Source organism: Chiloscyllium plagiosum, unplaced genomic scaffold (genome assembly GCF_037043375.1).
Source record: "Chiloscyllium plagiosum isolate Xiang-an unplaced genomic scaffold, Cpla_swu_hap1 HiC_scaffold_29, whole genome shotgun sequence".
In the NCBI taxonomy this organism is placed as follows: domain Eukaryota; kingdom Metazoa; phylum Chordata; class Chondrichthyes; order Orectolobiformes; family Hemiscylliidae; genus Chiloscyllium; species Chiloscyllium plagiosum.
The window spans coordinates 63,651,458-63,660,675 of NW_028270167.1; the positions used below are offsets into that span (position 1 = coordinate 63,651,458).

At 39.4% G+C, this 9,218-nt stretch overlaps 1 long non-coding RNA gene across 1 annotated transcript; it reads left to right on the top strand.

Annotated features, from left to right (window-relative positions):
- The first annotated feature begins 2,019 nt into the window (after window positions 1-2,019).
- On the top strand, window positions 2,020-2,749 carry LOC148142333 (uncharacterized). Its single transcript, XR_015752072.1, has 2 exons — window positions 2,020-2,145; window positions 2,285-2,749. It is a non-coding gene; the product is annotated as an uncharacterized LOC148142333 (long non-coding RNA).
- Window positions 2,750-9,218: the final 6,469 nt, after the last annotated feature.

Genomic DNA, 9,218 nt, shown 5'->3' on the forward strand with positions numbered 1-9,218 from the left:
AAACAATACCTTTGAAGCAAGTTAGACACGCTTGGCTCTGTTAACAAATGATTAACATTGATTCCCATAATCCAAAACTGGTGTTTGCATCGTCCCAGTTTGAATTCCATAGTTTTGTCTCAGTTTACTGGAGCACATGGGATCAATTCTGGTATTCGAATACCTGATATCATTTTGATTCACATACAGAACACAAGTAGACATTTTCTAATAAACATATTCAGAAATGTTATCTCTGGGGCAGTGGGGATTTGAACTCATGCCTTTTCTCTCAGAGACAGAAGTTCTATCACTGCAACAGAAGAGTTGCTCATAAGATGCTTATCTCTGCACGACGATGGGAAATGTTTCCTGTAACACCAAGGTCAAATCTAATTATGGGCAATGCATTAAAATTAGAACAATAAATTAGAATAATAAAAATTGCAATCTGGTATAAGAACAGATGCAGAGAGATGATCGCAAATACACACGTAATGACACATATTTATGTGCACACTCAAATGTGCATATAGATAAGATGTCACACACGCATACTCGCACAGAGCCACACATGCAAGTGGTACTTGAACACTCACCTAAGCTCATACAGAAACTCACATACACCAAAAGAAAATCATTTGCACAAATGAACAGGAGTACTCACATATAACCATGAGAAACATCGACACACGGTAACACACAAATGGGCATGAATACATATACATTCATACAGCACAATGCGTACAGACATACACACATGAACACACAGATACAAATTCCGAAAAATGTCCTCCCACATGTCAACTCACACAGGCACGGACGTGCACAGAGATAAACATTAATATCATTATTTTCCCATTTTCAGAATCACAAACATACGATGACAGAGGCAGCTTAATTAGTTATTTTTAAACCACATTGATCAGCATGTATACAATATCACACGCACACACAAATTCAGAGTCTCACATGCAGACACACAAGTGCATAGATGAACAAATAGAGGGGCGTTTATTAAATAAGGATAATGGGCACAAGCATCAGCAAGCATCCAAAAACAATAGCACAAACAAGCTGATCAGGAGATGGTTTGGGAAAGATTGCCACACAAGCAAACATCATCATCTAAATATAAACATCCATCAAAACATAACATTGCATGCTAACATTTATTAAGCATAAACATGAAAATAGCCCAGTGTAGGTAGGATCTGAAACAGACACATAAGCACACGTTTTAGATAGCACTAATGAAAAGTGAACACTCACAAAGACATTACAAGATAAGCATAGGCAGCAACGAAGTGGCATATTAGCATGATGATGCTTACACACTGGGAAAATACCAAAATTTAGGTGCACAAACACATGAGCACACCAGCAGAAAAGGAACAGGAATATGTTTATTCATGCACAGATTCCAACATGGGCAAGAGTGAAGTAAGAGACTCTTATAACCACATACACAAACATTAAAGGGAAACCAAACACACCAAGCAGTAGATCAAATAAATTAAGGGACACACGTACAAAAACTTATTCCTAAATATACAGATCCTACAAACTAAAATATGAAGCAATGTCCTGACTGTGATGTCACTTATATTCATGATTTGCCAAGCAATTGGTCACCAATATAAAAGATGAGAATCACATTTGAACTTTTATTCAGTGATGGCTACAATTTTCAACTAAAGTGCTTTCACAGCCTATATTTATAATATAATGATATAATTAAAATCATCATTCGTAATAAGCATTCCTCAAATAATAATATCTTTAAATAATAGATGAAAAGAAAAAATAATTTAAAACGTTCTGACATGGACAATGAAGAAAGAACATGTGCAGTTAGTATTTGTACTTTCTTGCTGAGTCAATAATGCACTAATAGATACAGATAAGAGTCACACTTGAGAAATACCTGACTGCTTTATGAAGACGTAATGGTCTCCAATTACATGACTTGGAAGCAGATAGATCGATCTGGATCAATAAACAATCTAAATGCGTTCTCTCGGCTTTATATTCATAGATTCAATAGATCGCACTTGGATTGAAGACTATGAGGATGATAACAACAACATCTGGACAACTGCTTCCACGTTCATCACCTTGTTCTTCCTGAGTATTTTCTACAGCGCTGCCGTCACTCTGGGGAAGGTGAGAATAATCACATCTTTCTCACGCCAAGCAGCCCAATATGTTTTGTGAAATCTCTAAGTGTGCCATTAAATAAACATTATATCTGAAAGTCCCTAATCATAAATATCTGCGTCATTGCTTTCTCTCTCTTTTCCAGGTTAAGTGAATGAGTTATGGACCCCTTTGATTTTCCTGATCTGCTTATCAAGGTCTCTGAATTCCCAATCTCCAATCTGTCCTGTTGCTGACTCTAACAGTGAGATTACTTCAGTTTATCAGCCTGTAACTGAGACAATTATTGATGGATTTTCCTTTTTACTTTGATATCTTTGAGATGGTTGTGGTTGGAAGAATTTGTAGCTTCCCAGTTGTTTGAAGCCCGTTTGTTTTGTTTTTATTTGTTCCTTACTCAGAATGGTTGCCTACCCTTTCTGATGAGCCTTTGTATTGCCTTTCTTGTGACTGTTACTGATGTACAGAAAATTCCCAGCTCACAGCGCATGTGTTCTCGTCTCAATGTGGCATCCAGCCATTATATTCACTTCTGTTAGCTTTTACATCAACCTTTTGGATAAAAATGCTTTCTGAAATGGTTAATAAATCTCGAATGAATATGCACTAATCTTGAGTTTGCTTAATTCTTTCTTCAAGGCCAGTCAGTATAATACATTTACCCACATCCTACTCCTTTCCCAGCCAAATACTTTCACTTGTTCTGTTTGATTGTATTTTATCCAGTCATTTAGTTTAATGCTGCGCTACCATGCAGCCCACTAATGTAAATACATCTTTCACACGATATGCCTGATGGAACACTCCAGAGGCAGAATGATGAGAGAACATTTCCGCTTATGCACCAAGGGTCACGGCCTCGGGTCACCTCATGATAATGTTATAGGCTCCACCAGAAGCCGAAAAAAGGCAGACAACGGAGTTTGAAAGTTTACTCTAAACTGTCAAAACTAAAAGTACTCCCAATGTCAGGGCAGCCTGGGTTAGTAATGCAGAGATCGCCACCTAAAGCGCCCAACGAAACATTCATCAGCCAAAAATGTCAACGTTCAGTCAGGTATTCAGACACAACACGTGCACAATCCAAGGGCGGATTCTCAGAACTGGAGTTTTTCTCACACATAAATCTCATGGAGCACAATTCCTGGGATCTACTTGACATACCACACCTGTCAAATCCCAGGGAATGAGACTGAGATCTGTCTGATACAGGGATATTACTCAACAGCAACCCTCAAAAATAATAAATCAGAGGGCGCTGTGATTAGGCAAGGCACAGCTCGTGAGTACCTGAAATATTCAGCCATTGGGATCCATATGACGCAAGACGGAATTGAGAACCAATCATAGCAACTGGTCACAGAGTCTGGAAACTATCAGCAGAGGAGAACAGTTCCAATTTCTCAGAGTTGGTGAGGTGTATCATCCCGGGAATAGTGTTGTGAATCAGTCACGCACCCAATCTCATAACTTTGCATTTTTTTCAAAAACGTGGCACCTGAAACTAGATGCAACATTCCAGGTGAGACAAGAGACTGTTTTATTTCAGTTGAACATAATTGCTGTGTGTTTGTTCTCTACAGTGTAGGGTGATGAAGTAGGGTTTATTTGCTCTTCTGTCCACGTGTAATGGTACATTCCCTGATTTGTGCACAGACACACGGGGGATCCTCTGCTCCTGCACCCCTTTGGGTTTACCCCCTTACTATTGTATGTTCCCCTGAGTTCATCACAAAACAAAGAAGCACGTCACCCCTCCCTGAGACTGAGATCTATCTGACACACCGATATTAATGAATAACAATCCTCAACAATTATAAATCACAGGTTGACTTCGATCAGGGAAGGCAGAGATGAGAAGTTCTGGAAACCCTGCTGCTTTCCATATCCTTTCCCACAAGCCGTCTGTCAAGCTTTGAAGCTCTTAGCTGTTCTTCCAATATCCTAACATGTTATTTTAAATTGCTATTAACATTTTTCTGTAATTTTGCATTATAGACCAAAGCACAGGTTGAACCAACAAGGACTCCAAACACTGAATGGAGTTCGTTTTTTAAAATTCTTGTTTCTATCCAGAATTTTCCTTCCACACAATGTAACCTTTTATTTCCCATCACCCAAGTCACCCATAGTATCTTTATTTTCAGCTACTAACCATCACCAGTAAATTGAATAATTTATGTTCAAAGCCCCTCCCATCATCAAAGGTCCGGCAGAAGCAGGAAGAGCTCGAAGGAGATTGGAGTCAATTTTTCTTGTGGTGAAACATTACTACTGTTCTAACGCAAGGGATTTCTGAGGGATGGTCTAGTGAAGCTATGTGGGTGGAACTCAGAAATAAGAAAAGCATGATTACTTTGATGCGATTGTAATAGTCCCCCCAGTAGTCAGAGTGAAATTGAGTAGCAAATATGTCGAAAGATCTTATTTATACGTGAGAATAATAGGATTGGAATAATAGCAAATTTTAACCTTCCAAACATAAAGTGGGACAGCCATGGTCTTAAGAGCTTGGATGGTGAGGAATTTGGTAAGTGCTAAAGTCAATTTTCTTCATTAATATGCAGATGTAACTATCACAGAAGGAGCAAACCTGACCTACTGTTGTGATATAAGGCAGGGCAAGTGACTGAATGGTTAGTAGGGGAGCTTTTTGGGGCCGGGGTCAGAATTCGATTAGTTGTAAAATATTTATGGAAAGGATTGGCATTATATATAAGTTAAAGTTCTTAATTGGACGAGGGCAAATTTTGATAGGATGAGACAAAAACTTTCAAGGGTTGATTGCAGTAGACTGTTTGCAGCTCAAGGGACGGCCGGCAAGAGTGAGGCTTTCAGAAGTGAGATAACGAGAGTTCGGCGGCGTGATGTTCCTGTTGGTGTGAAGATAAGGCTGGTAAGAGGAGGGAACACTGGGGGAATAAAGATATTGAGGCTCTGGTTTAGATTAAGAACGATACGTGTATTAGATATAGAGAAATGAGATCAAGTGAATTCTGAAGAGTACAAGAGGTGCTCTTTGTAAAGAGGGAAATGAGGAGGGCACGAAAGGAAAATGAGATAGCCTTGGGAGATAATGTTAAAGATAATCCAAAGAGATTCGACTAGTACATTAAGAGCAAAGGGGTAGATCATTGAGTCATAGAGATGTACAACTTGGAAAGAGATCTTTCAGTCTCACTTGCCCATGCTGACCAGATATCCTAAACTAATCTAGTCCCATTTGCCAGTACTTGGCCCATATCCCTCTAAACCCTCCTATTCGTCTACACACTCAGATGCCTTTTAAATGTTGAAATTGCACCAGCCTCCACTGCTTCCTGTGGCAGTTCATTCCATACACACCATCCCCTGCATGAAAAAGTTACTCCTTAGGTACTTTCAACTTTTTACCCTCTCACTCTGAACCTATATTCACGAGGTTTAGATGAGACTCCACCCACCCCAGGGTAAAAAGACCTTGTCTATTCACTGTATCAATGCCTCTGATGATTTTATAAACCTTTATAAAGTCACCCCTCAGCCTCCAACGCTCCAGGGAAATCAGCCCCAGCTCATTCAGCCTCTCCCTATATAACTCTACATGGCTGTGAATATGTATAAGCCTAGAGGGATGGTTTCATAAATCATGTTACATTTTATATAAACGCTGTTTTTTTTATTATCATTTAGTTTAAAATGGAGGTTGGGTGCCTTTTCAATTTCATACCATTAGCACAGAAAGACCTGGGGAAATAAACTGCAACATAAAAGAAATAGACAAAAGTGATTGCACTACGGATAATCTCACCATATCATTCGTGTAAAAAATAATTCCCTGTTTTGACCTTGAAGTTAATAGTCTATTAATTAGTCCTGTGTGTGTCATAATTTTCATCTATCTGTCATTCGATATTTAGTTGTTATAGTTACCGTGTGGATTACTGCACCTCTCTAAAAAATCAAAACAAAATAAAGTAAAACTGCAAATTAATATTGTATCTAATTACGAGAAAAATAATTAGCAATTCAATGACACCAAACTGGAAAGGAATGTTGAAATGTAGTCAATTCTGAGGACTACAAGAAGTTGCAAGAGATCATTAATTAATTTTCGGCATGTTCAAATAATTAGCAAATGAACATCCACACAGATAAACGCAAGGTGTTACATCTTGGTCGGAATAATGTGCAGGTCATTTATTCAAAGATGCACGTCTAAGTGAGGGAGACAAACAAAGGGATTTCAGACAATTACATCAGTCACTAACAATTTCACCACAGGTTCCAAGGGCCATAAAAATGCAAACAAGGCTCTAAGCTTTATCTCGAAAGGGATAGATTTGAAAGTAGGGTCACTATAGAAATTTGGTTGACTATAATTAAGAGTATTGCCTGCAGTTCGAGTTGACATATCATAGAATGTATGAGAGAGAGTGAAGAGAAGATTTATAAGAATGCTCCACAAGTTTCTGGCTGTGTATATCAAGGAAGAATTGTTGCGCTGTTCACTTCTCTCTTGAAAAGAAGGCTGACAGTTCTAAAATTATGAAAGGTTTTGAAAAGAGAAGGTACAGAGAAAACATTTCACTACGGGGTAGAACATAACTAGAGGCTGTCAATACAAGACGGTACCTCAAGAAATCCAAAAGGGAATTCAGAAGAAACCTCTTCACTGAAAGAATGATGAGAACGGGGAATATGTGACCAGACGGAATAGTAGAAATCAATAATTTAGATGTATTTCAAGGAAACTCGGTGAGCACTTGGAAGGGATGGGAATAGAGAATTACAATGGGCGATTTAGATGAGAAAAAATGTGTAACACCTTGAGTGGAACATAAGCGCTGGCATGAACTGATTGTGCCAAATGATCTGTTTTTCCTCTGTAATCCTATGTAGAAAATCACCATTGTATGAAACAAAAAGTGGATTAAGAACATCGAGAAGAATTATAAAGTTTCTCACAAAAAAGTCTCAAGTATTCAGCACTGAATGTAAATGATTTTATCACATGGCCACACTTCACTATTTGCTTGCTAGCACTGAAACAGCAGTAATCACAGTACTCTTACTAGCAGTAGGAGTAACCCAGTGTCCATGCACCAATTGGGGGACCTTAATGACTTATTAATGGTCTCAGCAGGACCTGGCAACCTGGTCCTGGGAATGTTGTGAACACTCTAGCCCTCACGGCTTCTTTCACTTACTTACTCTGATTTCCAGTTCCCGTAATGATCGCCACCATGGACAGGAGACTGTTCCAGTATGCAGATGGGATGCCCTGTTATGAGCCATAAGGTACTTCATTAGGAGGGACATCCTGCAGGGGTGTCTCTAGGATGCAGGAGGAGGTCTCCCACACAATGGAGGACCCACCTACTGCTAACAAACTGCCAGCATTGGCGGGAACAGACTCTACATTGACCACCTGAGTGGCCATCCTTTCCCTAATTTGGGATCAATAAAATACTACGGAGGTGGAAATATGAGAGCCACTGAAACTCCTTCCTTCCCTTATTGCTATCCACCTAATGACCTTGCAGCCTATCCCTAGAGGGCTGATAGAACCCAGTCCCATTCCAATATTCAAGAACATGAAGAGCTGGCAAACTGGTCAAAATTGATAAAGCTTAACACAAACAGTCTTGTCCTGAGTGTTAAATCCTAAAGTGTAACTTGAGATGAGTTCAATAAGAAAGGCAGAAGTACCGAAACAACCACTTCCATCCATCAGAAACAAATTTCTATGGATGGGAAAGGGTGGTCCGCTATTTGGAATGGAGCAGTGCATTTGAAAAGTTAATCTGGAGCAGCGATGTTATATGATGGTTGTGTGCACAGTTTGAAGCTGTTTGCTGATTCAGTTTTGCTAAAGGTTTGGCAGATACATTCCAATTAGAATCAATTAAATCTGCTAAAGTGGACATTAAATACTCACATTTATGAGATGCTTTAACATAGAACATAGAAAAGTACAGCACAGAACAGGCCCTTTGGCTCACGATGGTGTGCCGACGTTTAATCCTAATGTAAAATATAATAACAACCTACACATCCCTCAACTCACTGCTGAACATGTGCATGTCCAGCAGTCGCTTATAAGTCCCTAATGACTCTGCTTCCACCACCACCACTGGCAATGCATTCCATGCATTCACAACTCTCTACGTAAAGAACCTACCTCTGACACCTCCTCTATACCTTTCTACTAATATCTTAAAAATATGACCCCTTGTACCAGTCAATCCTGTCCTGGGGAAAAGTGTCTAGCTATTGACTTTATCTATTCCTCTCATTATCTTGTATACCTCAATCAGGTCTCCTCTTTTCCTCCTTCTCTCCAGAGAGAAACGTCTGGGCTTATTCAACCTATCTTCACAAGGCAAGCCCTCCAGTCCAGGCAGCTTCCTAGTAAACCTTCTTTGCGTGCTCTCCAAAGCCTCTACATCTTTCTTATAGTAGGGCGACCAGAACTGGACACAATATTCCAAGTGTGGTCTCACCTTGCGGCTCTCAAACTCGATCCCCCTGTTAATGAAAGCCAAAACACCAAATGCATTCTTAACAACCCTATCCATTTGGGTGGTAACTTTGAGGGATCTATGTACTGCACACCCAGATCCCTCTGTTCCTCCACACTGCCAAGAATCCTGTCTTTAACCCTATATTTATTCGAGTCCGACCTTTGAAACTAGAAAAGGATGCACCAAATGCCAAACAGGAGAAGTTTATTGGCATGTATCAGAAGAGTTAGGACCAATACCAAAAACATGAAACCGGCTTTTAAGCAAGCTTTCAAAGAGAGAATGAGTACCAGAGGGCATCTGAGGAAGTTTATCAGTAAAGTACAGCTAATTTAGGGGGCTTGGCCATATTCATGGACAAAAAGATATAAAGCAATCAGAGAACCAAAGAACAGTGTGTATTTAAGGGATACAAGAGATAGCGTGGATCAAGGCTTTGAAGAATTTAGAGATAGACATAAGTTTAAACTCAATACATTAGATGATAATGAGCCAGTTAAGATCTCAGTCCTTTCTCTATAAGTACAAGTTTAAGTTTACCAGTCTTGTCCAGGCCAGCAGTAAATAGGATTT